Source organism: Microtus oregoni, unplaced genomic scaffold, assembly GCF_018167655.1.
Source record: "Microtus oregoni isolate MIOR12 unplaced genomic scaffold, Mior012 000027F_ref0000203, whole genome shotgun sequence".
In the NCBI taxonomy this organism is placed as follows: Eukaryota; Metazoa; Chordata; class Mammalia; order Rodentia; family Cricetidae; genus Microtus; species Microtus oregoni.
The window spans coordinates 9,684,164-9,703,792 of NW_024543086.1; positions in this window are offsets into that span (position 1 = coordinate 9,684,164).

Sequence of the window (19,629 nt, forward strand, 5' to 3'; positions counted from 1 at the left end):
CTCATGAAAGCAAATTTTATTCACAATTGCAAGTTCTTCATGAAAATGTCAGCTTCCCTCACTTACAGTGTTATAAACTAAATTTGCATTTTTAGCATTAAGTTTTCAATCACATACCATTTCCTAGCATATATATTTTGTTTAATTGCCACCACACTTTTCAGATTCATGTGAGTAACTGTTTTTTTCATTGTTTATCTATCTCAAGTCCTCCAGAATGACCTGGCAGAGAGCATAGTCTTGATGAATGGACTCCAAGGAAAACTGAAAGAGAAGTTCAGAGATTAGTTTCATTGCCACTTTGCATTTGAGCAAATTGAAACTCAAGATGAACCAATTGTCCCAAGACCTGGGAATTCCTTAGTATAGGAAGGATAATTTAATTCAGATTTGTCTGGCACCCACCCCTATGTTCCATCTGAAGAGGAACTGCAACTGCTAAGGTAGTACAATAAACAATGGAAAGCATCCTTAGACTAAAGATCAAGGACACTTGCTGGTGGCCAGGTCATAAGAAAGTGGTGCGAAAAGCCATAGTATAAGAGGGTTTAGAATGACTGGAGAAAGTGTTGCTGTGAATAGTCCCCTACTATTCCTCATACAGTCACACAGAATTGGCAAGCATTTCAGAAGAGACAGATTCCAAAGATGTTTGTGTGTTTGATGAAAGAGACTCATATAAACCAATTCAAGTACTAACCAGGTGTTATGGTACACATTTGCTGTCCATATGTATTTATAGATTAGTTATGGCCATATATGTCAATATGTGCACATTTACATAAATACCTCATCATGCTACTGCAAAGTTTATATACAATTTGAAACTTCAGTTTTGTTACTTTTCAACTGAACACCCCTGTATCTACTTTGACATCAAGAAAATTTAGTATGAATGGGAGCAGATGCCAGTGATTAAACCATACTAGAGTTTGGGATTCTCTGATCCTTAAATATCAGGAGTCACCTCATACTCCAGTGATATTTCTTGGAACATCAAAATGCATAAAAACATAGAATAAATGGTGAAGCAACATTTATTCATGTGCTTTGGAAACTCCCCAAAAATATTGGCCTTGTTTTTGTCATACCAGGCTTTAATGCCAAAACACAGTCTATTGAAGATCCTTGCCATATCCGCAGAGTGATTTGAACCTTTTTTAAATCTGCTCATCACTGACCTAATGCATAATAACTGTCCGATTAAAATGATTTTAGAATTGGCATATAAAATGTATACCCATTACAGCCATCTTTTCAGGAGTGGGAAAAACTCCTGCGGAAACTACAGCGAAAGAATAATTTGCTGAAAAATCGGCTGAAGCGGGAGGTTCCAGTTCATTGAAACTCAATTTATTATATGCTTAAGTGACTCCTGGAACAGTGGAATGTGTAGGCTGCACAACCAGACAAGGCAAATTCTCTGCTGATAACAAATGTGTAAAATGCCGTACCTAGCGGAGAAGTGATAGCAGCCAAAACTGATACTTGCCAACCAGTAAAAGAAATGGGAACATGTTGTTAGATAATTAACATTTTTCTTATTATGCAGGGATGGGTAGTGAATATGCAACCCAACGTTTCCCCCCTCTGAATAAGTTACAACTTTTAAAAAAGCATATCATTAAAGCAAAATACATTTTTTTGGAAAACTTATATGTGCTGTAAAGTTGAGTCTTATTCGCTGTGGTCTGTGTGTTTGGATAGTTACTTTCTATCTGAATTTGCAATTATTGAAAGATGAACAGAGTTTTAAGGCAACAGATCTTCAGTCACAGACTTCATGAGTAAGGTGATAGCTTACATGTTTTACCTTACATAATTATATTAAACTTGAAAGTTACTAGTAGTGAAGCAATTCTAGAATTATGTTATAACAAATTGATACATCATGCATATCTATGACCTCAAAACAGATAATACTGCTAATATCAAGTCACAGTGAGTGTTCTTATACACTGTAACCAAAATATTTTCAGAAATTACTTGACATTCTATTATATTGGTGTCAATGAAGTTTAAAAAAATCACTGATGTTAGAAAAACTAACAACAACTTATCAAGTATATAAAATTTGGGATGTTACCTGTTTATCAAATATTTGTTACAGATTTCCCTGCATGGATAAATGGGAATATATTTATGAATAAGAAACTTACCTTTCTCTTTATTTCAAAAGAAACCTAATTTTTAAGATAATCTTTTATATTTAAAAAGCCATTTCTCAAATGGTCTACCATGAGAGGTACACACACACACAACGGCTTTCTTGGTATAATACCTCAGTCCCTACCTTGAACATATAAAACTCTGTCAGACCAATCAATGTAAACAAGAGAGAAACATCACAGTCTAATGCTTAGGGTAGCTTTAGTGTGGCCTTTCAATAAAGGTGAATAGTAACAAGAGAAAAAGTAGGATTGATGTTGACATAGGCTTAAGTAAAATGGTGCACTGGTTTTATGACTGTGGACCTATTGATTTCATGTCCTCTGTCTTAGTGCACTCATTCAGAAAAAAATTTAAAAATGCCATAATTCTTACTAAGAAGTCATGGATGGTGTTGGCACGGGTAAGAAGATGACATCAATTTCCTTGCACATGGAATTTTGGATGGTTGTAAACCATCATTGCTGGTATTGGGAATTGAACCAAGGTCCTCTGCAAGAGCGTCAAATACTCTTTAATACTGAGCGATAACATGTCTCCAGACCTAGGCCTTAATTTATTTAAATTTTATTTAAACCTTTTCATTGTCTTGGTTTAGATATCTCTTTTACACCCTTCTAGATGTTTATCCATGTTCCTAAGGCCATATATGCATTCACTGTTGTAATGGAAAAAGTGGTGTGAGAATGATGCCATGCAACAGAGTTCATGTAGAACTTTATTTATTTATTTATTTATTTATTTATTTATTTTTTGAGGAAAGGGAACATAAAAAGGGGAGGGGAGAGACAGAAGCAGCATAAGAGGAGACAGAGAGAGAGAGAGAGAGAGAGAGAGAAGAGAGAGAGATGGGAGTTGGTTAAGACCCACCTTTCAGAAGGGAATATACTAAATGTGCACAGGAGGTGCTCTTTGTGCTGCAGCTGAGGATGTAGCCTGTCAGAACCCCAAGGGCAGGCCAGTGCAGATGCTTAAATACTAACACTCACTGAAGATCTTATTTCATAAAGCAGCTCACTTTGGTCATTGAATATGTGAAACTATCTCTACTTTTGAAATTCCAGCAAGGTAAAGAGGGTATTTTCCCCAGTCATGTTTGCTGTTGCTTACCGTCATATGCCTCATCATGTTAACAAAATCTAATATTTGTTGAATCAAGAAAAGAACAGGAAGCTATGTTTCTCTGCAAATCTGAAAATGCATTCGAGTGAGCACACTGCAAGTGAATGGCTGATGTGTTGTTTGAAACGCATGAATGTATAACTAAATAATAGCACGAAGATGAAAGAATGATTACAACACTTATAATGTTGATAATAGGAGAATATGCTTGGGCAGGAGTCTTGAAAATTTCTCAGTCCCAGGGGCTATGGCTTTTCATGGTCACCGTCATCATTTATGCGCCGACAATGTTTCAGTATGCATGGGCAGCCCACTATGGTGCTTCTCCAGTTGTTCCTATCCTGGGCAGTCCTAAATGTTTGTGTTATTTCCATAGCCAAGGTTTCACAGTCTTCCTTTATGCTGTCTATCCAGCGTTTTATGAGCCTTCCTCTTTGCACTCCTCAAAACAATGCTATCTCCAGATACCAGCTGTCATTCATTCTCATAACATGGTCAAAGTATCTCATGGACCATTGCTGTATCTTGCAGTTTACTTCCTTCTGTACATGAAGATGTTTCTTAATGTCATTGTTGCACAGCCTACCTCTTCGTGTGACACTTAGAATCCTCCTGAGACATGCATTGCATCTCAAACACACTCAGCCGCTGTTCTTAGGAGAGTTTCATTGTCCAGACTTCAGAGTTGTAAAGAAGGCAGCAGAATACAAGTCTCTCACTTACTTGTAATTTTGTTGTTATCATATGTCTCTTGGTGAAAAACCTTTCCTAGAGCCTGGAATGCAGCTATCCCTATAAATAGTTCCCTTCTTTGATCTGAGATTTTCTCCCAGATAGACAAAAGTTGACTGTTTACTTGAGGTTCTGTTTTGCTTGAGTTTTTACATGGTGCTGATACCAACTTCCACATCAACTGTATATCCATGGTAGCTGGTGTATAGTGAATTTTACTTGGTTGTATAGCAAAGGAGCCAGGGGGATTAAAAAAAAGTTTACAATATGTCTAAATGTGGCCCCCAAAACACTGGGAGAAAACACATAATAAACGCATGTCTAGATTTTCACTTAGCACAAAGATTAAAATATGGCATGTCTTATTCCGTACATTGTATATTTCATTACCCTTTATTCCAAACTCAGTGGATTCTTGGAGGTGATTCATTACATGATTTAATCTGATATTGAAAAATCCCAGTACAGTGTAGAGCAAGTTTACAAGCTTGCAATGAATTTTAAGCAACACATCTTGTTGAATATGTTTGCTGATTTATCCAGCATAGAGAAATGAAATTTGTCAGGCATTTCTTTGAAGTGTAGAAAAACCGTAAATAGAACACAGCATTCACATGACTCTAGATCTTTATTGCACTGCTCAGCTTGGGTGGCACCATTGAGCTTTGACAATGGGCCTTAGATGCTTCAGGGTAGCTTGGTAGAGAAATGTTTTCCACAGCTGTCTGACTGACCTCTACTTGCTAAATATAAGAGCAAAGAACAGAAAACACTTCTCCTAAACTGACCTAGCCAAGATTAATTATTCACATCTAATCTTGATTACATTTTATCTGTCAGTCATCAATATTAATTTCCAACAAAGCATGGTTGGATGCATGTGAACTTGTCAGCTTGATTTTATAGCATTAACAGTGATAAGGGTGATTGGATATGTGAATTTTAATAATTTGAACTGTGCCTGGTAACTTAAAATAGTGCCTCTAGGTTCTATGATTCTCAGAAAGTATATTTCTGTTTCCTCAAACATGCTTCTCAGTTATATAAGTGTTATATATTTTTATTATTAATATAATAAATAGACATATGTATATTATAAGTTATATGTTATATAATATAGTTATATAAGTATTATATATTAATATTGTATATGAATATATAAGCATTCTATAATCATATAATATGTGTGTTAGCATACATTCTATGCCCTTAAGATAGAAAACACTGGGCTTTAAATACACAAAAAAATCCACTAGCAACTGCTTCAGTGTTACAGGACAGATTTTATACTACTTTTTAAGGGTACGTCAGTCTCAAATTAACTGTCAAACGTTTAAAGGTTTAAATATTCAAATGTTTAAAGATGTGTTTGTCCCCCAAGGAAATCTTAGAACACATGTCTTCTTGCCAAATTTCTATTTGCATAATAGTGAGCTATAAGGTTATAGATCACTTGGTGGCCAACTGCCAACCCAGACACTTCTTGGGAAGCTACAAAAACTGCTATCGGAAACGCATTCATATCAGTTAGTGCTTTGCTTCCTCTATAAATAATAAAATGTACTCAAGTCTCTAAGTTCTTTAAAAAGTAGTGAGAGAAAATCCTAAATTCCGTTTATTTCCACATTTCTTCCTCTAACGGCTGCAGCCATAAATGGAAAATGAATGTTGACATATTTGTTTAACATCCCTGAACGTATAAACTGCTTCAGAAGTTCCTTTGTAATCAGCCTTGAAAAATAGAAACTGACACTCACATCCCGGGATAGATTAAATTGTTTCAAAAGTTTCTCATTAATCAGACATGAAAAATATTTTTTAAACATGGAGTAGGTCCTTTGAAAAGTTCTTGAAATTTTTCTGGTAGCAAACATTGCAGCTTTTGCAATTCCATTGCCTAATGTCAATTTTTGGTCATACAAATAAAATAACAAGTATCTATACTCTATCTCTGTCCATGATAAAGCACACTGAAAATACAGAAAAAAGCACTGTTCCTGGAATTTAAATTCACTGCTAATGATTTGTATTTTTTTGAGCAAGTAAGTTATTTAAAAAAAATGAATTTCCTTCAAAATGAACTGTTAGTATCCGAGTGTTGCTCTCAGTAACTCTGCACGTTTAGCAGTATCTTGTACCTTTAAGACCTTACTAAGCTGGATAACAGTGGTAATGTATTTTCTCATACAGCACTGTTAGTAAGTACTACAGAAAAAGTGAGTCGCTTTCTTTGGCATTGCTCTTGATAAGCTGCCCATATTCTAGTAGGCGGTCCTATACTCATGGCCTTGATCACCATATTAAGTGAACTTAGGAGATCTTCAAAAGAGTCTACTAGAGAGAAATAATTTTGTTGAACTAATAGAATCAGGTTACAAGAGGGTTAGGATAGATCTCTAAAGAACATACTTTTAAAAGTTCTGTATTTGTTCTTTACTGAAAATGGATTTTTCATATAATACATTGATTATAGTCCACTCCCAACTCCTCCATAATATATACTCAAAGGATCTGTAAAGCTGAAAAAAAAACAAAAACAAAAAAGCAAAAGCAATAACAACAACAACAAAACTGACAAATCAGTATGAAACAAAGAACCTCAAAGAATTCCATTGAGTTTGTTTTGGGTTTTGCTTGATTCTTTTCAAATCTCTTGTTCTCATCCTGCAAAGATACTTTCCAGCTTGTAAAAGTGCTGCATGCATACTATATTATCCATTTAGGTTTTCTGTACCTTTAATGTACATTGGTCTGTGGATTTCAATTTGATTGATTTTTCCCTTTAATAAAAGAACATGTTCCCTGGTATTAACCAATTTTATTCATTTTTGCACTTCTGTACAAATTCTCTAAATGTTTGCTATGCAGGCAATTCTCGCAGACTTTTAGACTCTATGCCCTTTAGTTAAACGAGAATCAATGACTTTAATTTTGCTAGGCACTTTGGAAGATAATAAAATTACATAACACCTTATTTTAGATAGATATCCTTTCTAAGCTGTGATGTAAGAACAGGGACCTCAAGTGAACACCAGGGATCTCATTGAGCAATAGACAAGAAAACCATAATTTGAGGACACTAAGATCTTGAAACTTATGATATGAGGTTGAGGAGTCCAGAGAGCTGTTCAAAGTGGATACCTTGGACATTCACCTAAAGTTATACCTGACTTGTAACAGATACTAACACATAAACATGTCTTATAACATATTATAAGACATGAAAGAAAATAGCTATAGAAAATCTGTAATATCATGTTAAAAAGTAAAAATTAATTGTAGAATGATTTCTATATCTGCATTCAAATTATCAATTGCTTAAAACTTTTTAATCTCACCAGGTGTTTAGTGAATTTTAAAGGTAAATCATGTCCTATAAAGTCTACTTAAAACTCAACTGGCGTAGCTTAAATTTGAAGTTCACTGGGATAAAACTACACAACTCCGCAACTATAAAAGCAAACAGTATTAGTAACTTCTCTTTTGCTGTGATAAAACACCCAAGGCAAGTTAGAGACCGACTTCAGATACAGAAGGATGAGTCCATCACCATGAAAGTGAAGAGGCATGGTAGGAAGCATGGAGTGGCGAGTTGAGAAAACAGATTTTAAACCGCAAGCACAAAGTGGATATCAAGCAACTGGAAATATCGCGAAACATTAAACTTTCAAAGACTGACTTTGCTGACGCACTTCCTCCAATGAGCCTACACCTTCCAAATCTCCACAAATAGTCCTTCCAAGTGGGCACCCAATGTTTAAATAAAAGAGCCTAAAAGGAACCATCGCATTTAAAGCAGAACAATAGCTTAACTCGAACTTTAAAACCAGTAGAATCCATGTTGCGGAGAGGATCGGGGTTAGCCACAGTTCCACAGAGGAAGTGATGAGTTATCACTAGGAGAGAAGGTGCTGCATAGAAGAAAGCCTGAGGGATCCAACATCATGGAATAAATAATCAAGAGTTTTCCTCAGCTTTAACTAAAAGCCTGGGAGTGAATGAAAGGCGCTCAACTCAATGCTATGCTTATTTCTCAGATGGAAATGAAAAATGCAGTCGTATCAAACATTTAAAGATTAAAAAGCAGTTCAAATATACATTGTTCCATATAACTCTAATAAAGAATAGACAATACAGAAAAATTGGCGTAAATTAGACCATAGAGAAGTAAAATGTGATAAGTAACAGAAGGAAATAAAATAAAGTGAACAGGTATGCAACCAATGCCTGAGGAAACAATTACCATTTCACAGTAGGTATATAACTGTGGAAACAGATGGAAAAGAAAACGAGATTCTAAACTTGATACAGGATAAGACGAAACATCAAGGAGCACATAGGTACTTCTTATTTTGACAATTAAAGGCCACGGGAAAGTATTAAAATAGAAGAGAAAATTTGAAGCATTAAATTTAGGAGGAAAATGGAAATAAAACATGTTGACATTTTGGTGGACACAAAGTGAGACAGAAAACAATAAAAAATGCATTTCAGGTCCAAACGCATTTAAAATCAAGCCCAGAAATACCAACTGATGTGCTGTAAAGTAACAGTCAAAAGGATGACTTTACATAAAAACAATAGGAATATCATTCAAAGCATAGATACATTTAGTAAATATTAAAGATGTTGTCTCAACATATTTTAGAGTAAAATATGTCATGTCAGCAGTAACCCCAGGCCAACATGAAAAGATTTAGAATATTGAAAGTTGGACCTCTCAGATGACTCCATGACAAAGACGTCCATCACTGAGTCTGAAGGCCTGAATAAATCCCTGGGACCACGATGGTGGAAGGAGAGAACTCACGTCTTAAAATTATTCTCTGAACTTTGTATAAGCACACAAACACATACACACTCAGACACACACATTGACATACACACACACATGGAGAAATATGCACCAATGCTAAATTAATAGAATATGTTGATAAAAAAGATTTTAAAAATTATATGGAAACAGCAATACATTTTTTTCTCAACTCATGCGGCATGTGTATAGATGTTAACAACATTGTGTAGAACTATTTGATTGTAAATAAAAGTATGCTTTTATATTTAAGCTTTTTAAAATTGAAAGTAATTCTTCTGTCATACAATAAATGCAGACCACAGTTTACTCTCATCCATATGCCAGCACCACTACCCTGGACCTCGACTCTCCCCCTTTTCCATCCCCCCTCCCCCCAATTTCCTTTTAGAAAAGAGCCAGCTTCCAAGAGACAACAAGGAAACCAAAAAAAGCAGGATACAATAGAGCACGCCAAATGTTCTCTATCAAGGCTGGATAGGCAACCCAATAAAAGGAAAAGAAGCCTAAGTAGAGGCAAAAAAAATAGAGCCACACCATTTCCACTGTTAAGAGTCCCACAAAAACCCCAAACTAAGAGCCTTAACATATAGGCAGAGGCTTAACATATAGGCAGAGGCCGTGATCTTACAGGCCTTTTTCTGGATGCTTTAGTCTCTGTGAGTCTGTATGAGCCCAGCTTAGTTGATGCAGTGGGCAGTGTTCTGGTATTCTCCATCCCCTCCGAGTCCTACAGTTTTCCTCCTTGTCTTCTGAGCTTCAAGTTTCAGTTTAGCCTCTCTCTATCTCTCTTCCCTCTCTCCCTAATGTCTGGCTCTGGGTCTTTGCATCTACTCCCATGTGCTGTTGGAGGAAGCCTCTCTAAATACTACTGTACCAGGCACTGACCTAGTAGGGCAGACATAATACACGTGGAAGTCCTCAATATATGAATGGGAAGCAATATTTCTTAGGAAAGAAAATGAGTAATTAAAATGGATAAATTTAAATTCTACCTTGTGATAACACAGTGAAGGAAATGAAAAGCTAGGAGGAGTTCTCTCCCTCCCTCTCTCCCTCCCCACTCTGCCCTGGGGGGGGGGAAAGCTGGATTACTGTATTGCTCAGACTGAACTGACAGAGAAGATGCTCCTGTTTTGACTTTTTAAGTTCCTGAGTGATCAATTCACCATCATAAGATGTTGCACAATGTTACAACGTTTACTCTACCTAGCAATGACGGATGCTATAAACCTCTGATTTGTATTTAACTTTTGTTCTTAGTTTTATTTTCATATAAATGGTATTGTTCAAAAGTTTTGAATTCCCAGAGTTGCGGAATTTCAGAAGAGGAGACATACGTGCTTAGAGGACAGCTATGATTTAATATGGTTTTGAGAGTTGGGGATAATAACATTCCATCTGTAGCCAGCAGGTTATATTTTGTGTAGAGCATCTAATGCAAAGCTTTTAAAATAAACAGGCAATGGATCTGGTTTGAAATATGAAATTCATGGGAGTGTGTGCATAACTAGTTTTTAAGTGTGATTACAGTGATAAACATGGAAATATGGTAGGAAAAATCGCACTTTGGGGTTATAAAAGTGTATTTTTCTTAGTGCGTTAAGTTCTAAGGTGCAGGATGTATGCATAAACATTTGGAAGCTTACTTTGCATAACGACTTTTGTCAGTTAATTATTTGCTGCCATCATTACATTTTTTTTAGAAAACCTAGCACTTTCTCACTATCATCCCTTCTCATATTTTACATTTCTACCCTCAAACATACAAAGCAATTGTTTCAGATGAAGTGATAATTTGACAGGGTGATTTCAGACAATCAAATGCTTATCAATTTTCACGACACATCAATTTTTCCTTTTAGGATACCATAAAACACCTGAATAATGCCCATTGATTTTGAATAAATATTGGAGACTTTGTTTCTTAGGCACGACAAGCAAGGGCCCAGTGGCACTATCCTAGAAAGTCCTGAACTGTAATGTTGCTCCTTTCCCTCATGGTCTGCAGGGTTATCTCTCCTTCACCTTTAATTTTAAAGTTGTCACTAATGCAAAAAAGTGCATATTGAGTAAGACAAAACAACTAACCTTCAAAATCCTTAAAAATGTATGGAGAGGTATTTCACAAGAATGACTGTACTCCTGAATGAAGGCTGATGCTTTGCCTTCTCTGCTGGCAGGAAAAGTGTTTCTAGAACTGATCACTATAATATAGACTTACAGCAGTATGTGTCTTTTATAAAATAGTACATTATTTTCATATTGTTGCTTATTGCTTGTATAAACTTCTTTTATTTGTAATTGATATCCCTATCTATCAACTATAAAAATCATGTGACTTGGGTTAGAATGGGCATCATATTTTTCTCATTAAAATTAATAGGAAATATTTTTCATGCTATGACTCTCACACTTAGCTGCAGGGTTTCAGGGTTAAATTGGAGCAACTTAGCGAGAGACATGTTCATATGAGCTCTCAAGATCAGTAACTTTGATTGAAGAGAACTTTCTTAAATTGTCAGCCTGATACCAGTAAAATATGTTTTTCTTAGGATGGAGATGGGTGCTATGATAGATTCACGGGCTTTCTGTTTTTATATTTCCCTACTTAACTTCCCTTAAGGATTCCAAATTCAATATATTGAAAAACAAGCTCATAGCTCTCAATGTGCAGCACACCTTTCAAATTTCCTGTGTTAATGGATTCAAACTCATATACTAGTCAGCAGTAGAGAAGTAAGAGTTTGGGTCCTTCAGCAGCATGGAATGTGCCCAGAAGACACCAATTTTCCCTTTAGTTTACCCATTCATTTTGTACTGGGACATATTTTTATTAAGTCCTATATTACGTCTCTACTAGGTGTACATAATAATGAATTTGGTTCAGCTTTTGTTTTTAAAGACTCAATTGTGTACTAGAAATGAAAATGTTTTTAATTCAATATTTGGGAATCTTATATAGGACTATAATGGATTTTTTTTCATATCCACCCCCACTCTCTCACTTCCTATTCCTTTTATCCATCCTTTAATACTTTTCTCTTATGATTTCGTGTATGCTCTTAAAGAAGTGATGGTCTAAAACAGGGTAGGGAAGGCATGGAAATCTCATGAACACAGTGGAGAACTTCCTAAGGGAGCCTCTTTGAGAAGAGTAGTCATTCCAGGGCATGGACCGGTTGTAGTAATCTCTTCCTTGACTGACTGAAAAGCACTGTTCACTGACAAGAAAAGTGTAGAGAAAACTGATATAAAACGGGGGACGGTTGCTGAGTCTCTTCCTCAGTGTTGTGTACTATGATGCGGTTAATCATATCCAAATCCTCAGCACCTATTAATTTTCCCTTTCTTTTACTACTCAGAGTTTCAAGCTCATATTTTCCCAGAACTACAAAGCAACACAGCAAGTATCCTCACCTGGGTTCTCATTAGAATGAAAGCTAACTGATAGAAATAAATTACTACTTTCCTCAGTCTAATTAGTGAGGCCAACTAACCAATCACAGATGCCTTTATTTGGTATCTCTTTCCGGATAAGATAATATATAGAACTGAAGACCAGTAAACAGGGTAGAAGGCTTTCAATGGTTGGAAGAGACCAGCAGTATAATGATGCTGACAGTGAAAGGAGGGCAAGAGAAGAAATAATCAATTTAGATCAAATTAATCAAAACAACTTTGAAGAGAGCCTTGCCTCTGCATTTCCAGATGACAATCAAACAAACAAAATGAAACAAAAGTGTCTCTAATTTTTATTTCATATTGGATCCCCCAGCAAGCAAATTTTGAGAATAAGATGATCTCACAACTGTATCGGGAAATATTCATATTCATGAGGCCACGTTTTGTAGAAGGCGTTAAGAGTCAGATTCAGCCAGAGGAAGAAATTGCACTTTCAGAGTATTCTCACCAATAGCACTGGCCAAGTCATAAAGAACTATGAATAGCTTCCTGAAGAGTTGTTCTGAGTTAAGGCAAGAGGCAGGAGTTGTTCTAGCCTTGTCTCAGATTGACTCTAAAGGTATATGACTTAAAACACATAAAGCTGTGGAGTCAAGACAATTTTAAAAGAAGTTGGTATTTACGGCAGTTTCTAGTAGCATCCCTAATCACTAAAAAGTTTAAATACTACAGTACTGAAGGAGGATCTGAGCAGTGCAGTCTGCTTAAGTCTATTTGTCTTTAGTTAGGTGTGGCCAGCTAGAAATAGGAGATAGTAGGAACTAGAAAAAGGAGCATATGTGCCTGTCCTCCTGTGTGAAACAATAGGATATTGTGATACATTCTATTGTTAGGCTATGGAGGGCATATTCTGTGAGGTAAACGTTTAAGACTATAGAGTCATCCAGGAGCCATGATGCTTAGAGTCAAAGGCCATCACCAAACGCATCCGGCTCATTCATCTCATGGCTGTTTTTATTGAAAATTTTGTCCAATTCAAAGTAAGAAAAGTAATAAATATTACAAACCTTTATGATTCATATGAAGCACAGTGTATCATAAACATGTGTTACTCTTGATATGGATCTAGCCTTACTAATTTTATGTTACACATTTAATGTACCACATTTTTCACCAACTATAAAACCGTATTACAGTGTTAATATAGCAGGCTGTTAACTAATACTCATTTATTTAAAGTTTTATTTCTACAAAGACATATTTAGGAGATTTCATTTAACCACACAATAAAATATTAACTATAATTCATATAGTTCATCTATAACCTTTGTTATTAGATATTGCAAAGTTTTAAGGAAATTAACCAGAGAACATGCAAATCTAAAAGAGTAGGGGTTGCTTAATGAAACGAAATATACTGAGAAAAGATGTAATTACAAATGAAAATTCTAGATTTTGTCTATGGTAAACTATTGATTTTACTTTTTAATATGCATATAAAATGTCAAGATTAGGTTGCATTATTAAAGCATTACTGCACTAACAGGGAGAAGGAGAGGAGAAAATTTTACATGACTAAAATATATTGTTTCTGTGGGGGTGGGTGGGGGTGTGTGGGTGGAGTGCATGAGTGTTGATACACATGTGGGTATGGTTATATGCACCCAAGTGTACTTATGTGAAGGCCAGAGAACAATGCTGGGTGTTTCAGAGACACTGTCCCTCACCATTTTTGCTAGGCTGGCTTACCAGGGATTTTGATCCACTAGATTCTGTTCCTATACTGGGGTACAGGCATGGGCCCTGCTTTCATGTGTTGGTAGAGATTTAAATTCAGATGCCCATCCTTACACAACAAACGTTTTTATTTCTTGAGCTATCTCCCCAGCCTCGTATAATATATTCTTAGAAAGTCGGCAAGCAATTTTATATTTAGTCTCACAATTTTAAAGTACTAATTTGAAGTTAGAATTTTATTAAACCTAAGACAAGTCACGGTACTTTGTGTTTTAAATCCCATTACTAACTTGCTTTAAATCTGACTTTTGTTACTAACAGAAACTTGATCAAACCATTAAGTTAGTGAATGCGTGTGTTTTATTTTTTTTATCATATACTTGTCTAAGAGCATTCAAACCGTATTGTTTCTGTTTTAGTTTTTTTTTTCATTTTAAAACTTAAATATTCTGATAAACTATCATCATTATACCCCTAGATAAAAGGATTAACTCTCTTATGTTTACATTTTTAAATTTTTGATTTAAAATTGACTTTGACACTAAATTTAATTGTCAGGAGGAAAAGTTTTAGTAAGGGAAGGATCCTTTGGGCAGGACTAATGTATTTTTATATAAATCCTGAATACCACAGGGACATAAAGTACATCAATATGCCATTACTTAATACATCCATTTTGAGAGGTTGCTTTTTCTTAAGTTTTCAAAGTATGAGCATTGAAGTAAGAATCTGATTCACAGTGAAAGTCTCAAAAGTTAGACACTAAACCATTTCCCTGGAAAACAAATATTAACATGGTATGAATGAGCTTGGATTCAATTCAGTATATCCCTGGTGCTTTCTACAACCAATGTCACTTAATTAAGAAAGTGTTGTGCTTGACAGCCTCATGGTACAACAAAGCTTTCTTTACCCTCCAGTTTCCCTATCTCTATTGAAGCTTACTTGGCTTAATTATTTTGCATGTAACATCTTTTCTTGAGAGCAGATTTTATTTTCTTCTTTACCATTGTACTGTTGAAATTCTCCAGTGCTCAAGCAATTCAAATAAGGGATATCTCACTCTGAAGTTGTAAAAGGAAAAGAGAATAAGTATAATAAACAAAAAAAAAATTACGGGACATGTCAAAGTAAAGAAAGGAAGGAAGTAGAGTTATTTCTGCTATTAAAAAAAAACAACTGACCAGCAAAAATCAAAAGATTGATCATTATACATCATGTACATCATGGACTCTTTGTCTGTAATTCTCCATGAAAACTAGTTTTCGTCTGTTGAAATCTTAGCTTTCTCTGCATTGCTGCCTTAGTTTGGGCTCTGCTTAGATTCTCATCACTAAACAGGAGCTCTGGTTCTAGCGCTGAATGTGAATGAATCAGTGAATCATATGCCTCCAGGACTATGGAGCACTTTGTTCATACAGGCTGTGCCTACAGGCGGCGGCAGTTAAGTTCTGCTCCTTTTCAGCAGATTCATCGGTCAGAATCAAGGCAAGAGTCAGGAGCAATGGCTATGTAAAAGATAGACAAGGATATGAGTTCTTCGTGGTCCCTCGAGAGGAAGCTTGGGTCCAGGAGGCCAAAACAAATACTGTCTACACCCACACTGGTGTTTAGTTTTATGAAATTATTCAGCTATCCCTGAACCAGTTCTGTGCTTAAAACAAAAAATTACCCACTTAACACTGGCCATTGCTGAGGGAACTCTATTCCTACAGACTAATCTTTGAGGAATTTTAAGATTATGAGTATTACCATAATGTTATTGTTTGATTCTGTAAATTTGAAAATCTTAAAATATGTTAATCTGAATTCCATAAAATACTGTGATTCTTACCAGATGCTGCTACACAGAAAATGTAAGATGATTGTAAGTATTTGTGAAATGAAATAAAGGGGAAACATTTTACAGTTGATGACAGAATAAAATTGAATGAATTTAAAGATGGAAATAATATACTGAATAGTATGTAGATTAGACATGAGACTTGGTTTTATTTGATTATTGTGTATGAAGTAATTCTTCTTCTCCCAGCTACGGTCGCCAAGATCTAACAACCACATACTTGACTAGAAAGAAACATCCCACCTTTCTTTATTGTAAAGAGAAGTACAAAAATCCAACCCAGCCTTGTTCTCTCACCACCTCCGGAAACAATCATAATGCCTCCAGGATCTCAGCAACAGACCAAATATTGCCAAATGAAAATGTCCACAGGATTGTGGAAACCTCCTGTAGCCTATACTGCACACTTCTCTTTTGAAGAAAGTTGGGCACAAGGGTAAAGCCATACCACAGCGATAACATCTGGCAGCGTTTGGATGACTCTGTCTTACGATATTTTCTTTAATGAACCCCAAATACTCAATTAGTTTTCCTAACCAAAAAGATACAAATATACTCTACTTGAATGTAAAAGGCAAACAGGAAATGTGCCTTAATAAATGACTTCATCTTAAATGCCATAAAAATGCCTCAATTACAGTAGCGTGAATGATGAAAGACTCCTCAAAAATAAAATTCTGAATGCTTATGAGAGTGAAAAAATATGATTGTATCATTTTGAATAGTACTTATTTTTAATTTGAATGAGGTATTTGTCCTTGAAAAAAATGAATAAGTGGATGATGAAGACAGCCTTGGCTTATCAAACATGATCACTAATAAGGGAGATTAATGGACATAAATAAAACCTTGAAAAAAATGTTTGTCGTTTACAAGTAAATAGTGTAAAACATGTTAAGGTGAACCAGTGACCCAATATTAAAGACTTACCCTACATCCTATTCTTCATTCTTCCTTTTCTTAATCATTTGTTGTCAAATTCATTAGCTTGAGTTTGTTTCGTTTTTTTCTGGGCAAAGTCCACAGCACTAAAACCTTCTATTCAGTGTGATCTCTTAGTTTTACTGAAAAATCAAATCTCCTCATTTGCTTCCAAGCAGAACTCTTATTCAAAGTATTGTACTGCTGCTCTTTGCAGTGAGAAACGACTAACAGCTGGTTTTCCTTCACAATACAATGCCATTTCCAATGCAGAGAAGACTGAAAAGGAACTTGAAGAGAAAAGCAAAAATGAAACAAGCTGAGACTTTCTCTGGTTTATTTTGAGCTGCATATGTCCTCCATCAAAATGTATTTATTACTGGTCTTTAAATATTCTTTTTTTAAGGGCTGGATATGTAGCTCAAGGGTACCCCACTAGCTAGAAATGTCCAAAGTTTGATATCAGTCCCAGAACTGCAAGAAAAATAAGTTACGTTTTCTTCAAAACAGCTCAGTAATATTAAAGTAGAACTCTCATAATCACGAATAAACAAATTCAGCTGCCCTTAAAGTGCATGGGAATGAATTGTGGTAGGCAGATTCATATTGTCCATATGGTGATACTTAGCTTTCTTTCCTTTTCTTTTCATACAAGCTTTTATGGACACACTATTTTACTTTTTATAGTGTCTCACAGCTAAGTCAATAGGCATTCATCTACTTCAAACAAGCTAACATGGTAACATAATTACATTCTCAAGAGCAGTGTCGATCAGTTTGTTTTTCCCTTTTATGTAAAGCCTTTTAAGCAATATTTTAGATTACCAAATCTGTGTTCATTTCTTTAAATGGAAAATTAAAATACTGTGAGATAATGTTAAGATTCATGGCTTTAGTTTCAAGAAGAATATAAGGAGAGTGGTCTGAATCTATTTTATGTTTTAAAATCTATCACAGAGTTTTTTAAATATCAACAATTTTTTTAATGAATCAATGAACATTTGATTAGCACCACAAGCATTAGCTTATTAGTTAAAACATTTCTGAAAATTTAAGGACCTTCATTACAATTTCTTTTTCTTCTCTCATAAAAGAGAAAAAAAAAACGATTTAAAAAGTACCAGGTCTTTGAATGACATCCTGTAAGCAAATACAAACATATTGTCTGGTTCTAACTGTGACTGTTTTAAATACAGCATCCTCCAGGTGAAGTAAAAGCCACAGCAGTCAAACCAAACCTCTCTGTCTCTAATCCATGCTACTCTATTGACAATTTTCTCTTTGAATTCTTAATTAAAAGACACACACACATACACACACACAATGAGAGACAACGTGAGCACGAAGCATTATATCTACTCCTGTCCTTGATGCTTGATGCATTCCAAAAAAAAAAAAGAAAGAAAGAAAAGATTTTACTTTTAAAGGAAGCACCAGTTCCTTGAGACATTTGTATTCAAACACGAGTCTGTCCTTCTTCCCCGTTCTCCTGGGAGAACAGCTCTAGTCCTCAAATGAAAAAGGAATAATAAAACACATCAGGACATCAGGAACAGCAGACTTCAGACCTAGCGTTCCTCCCTTGTCTTGGAATGTTATTTCCATATAGAAAGCTACTCTAATGGGACACTTGTAAATGGCGGGGAATTTAGCCCTTGTGGAGTCGGCTCCAGAAATTGGATTTTTGCTTAAGCAAACAGCAACCCAGGCAGCGGGAGAAAAGCTATTTATTTGGCTGCCTGTTGAAGAGCCTTACAAAAATACAATTCAGTCTGCTCTGACCATTGAGTCAATCGGCATGCATTGGAAAACAAAATCCAGTTACCTGTGTAAGGTGTCAAGTTGGCTATTGCATGTAACAGTTAATCTCGAATGCACTTTAATGATATTTTTCATGATTACCCTTTTCTTAGACGCAACAGCTTTGACAGTTTACTCTCACATTAAAGAAAGGTAAAAGGCTTATACAAGCTGCCAACTTCACCCCAGTCTTTTGAGGGATTATTTAGAATCTTTGCTATTCAAATATAAGCAAATTTACACTCGGGAAAGTTAATCTTCAGTTTACGACATTTAATAATGTCATTCACAATGCCTTATGACAACAAATTTACCTTCTTAAATCAGACTTAGTTTTGAAAAGGTTCTTGCGAAGCGCATAGGACACGAGCCCTAATCTCATGTGCCTCACACTTTAAGACAGCTTTCTTCACAAGAGGATGCTTTTCTTCTTTAATCAAATAGTTCACCCTCCTTTCTCCTAAAACGCCACTCCATAGGAGGCAAGGGAAAGAGTATGTGCCAGAAGATCTTCGTGTAGGGAAATGGAAGATAAAGATGATTCTTAAGAGGCGGCAGAACTGCTAATGTAAGCCTAAGGGACATTTGCTTTACTTCCTGACACGGGCATGTCCTTTGCAGAGTAGACCCTTCCATTCATTTACTCATCCCCCCCACCCCCCCTAAAAAAACAGTTTTCTGTACTAGAGTGATTTTCCCATTCTACTATCAAGTTTTGTAGTTAAATATCACTGAGGAAAGTGAATATCTCCTGTTGATTTCTCTCTTCTTGTTCACCTATCAACTTGTGAAATTTGATATCTCATTTCATCCCATTCTCTTCCCTAAAGAACGGCGATAGCTGTCCAGTTACAAGTGCTCTCCTCTGAGGAAAGAGTCGTCTTTCCATGTAATTCCAAGAGGGATTTGTTCACGCAGAATTCACTGTTAGTGAACAGAGCCAGAACACCACTGACTTAAGACTGGATGTTTCTGGGAATTCTGAATATGGTGGATGAATGAATGCCAGAAAAAAAAGTTTATTAAACATTTTGACTTTTTATATTTTATATTATTATTTTATTAAACATTCTGTCTAAACTGTATG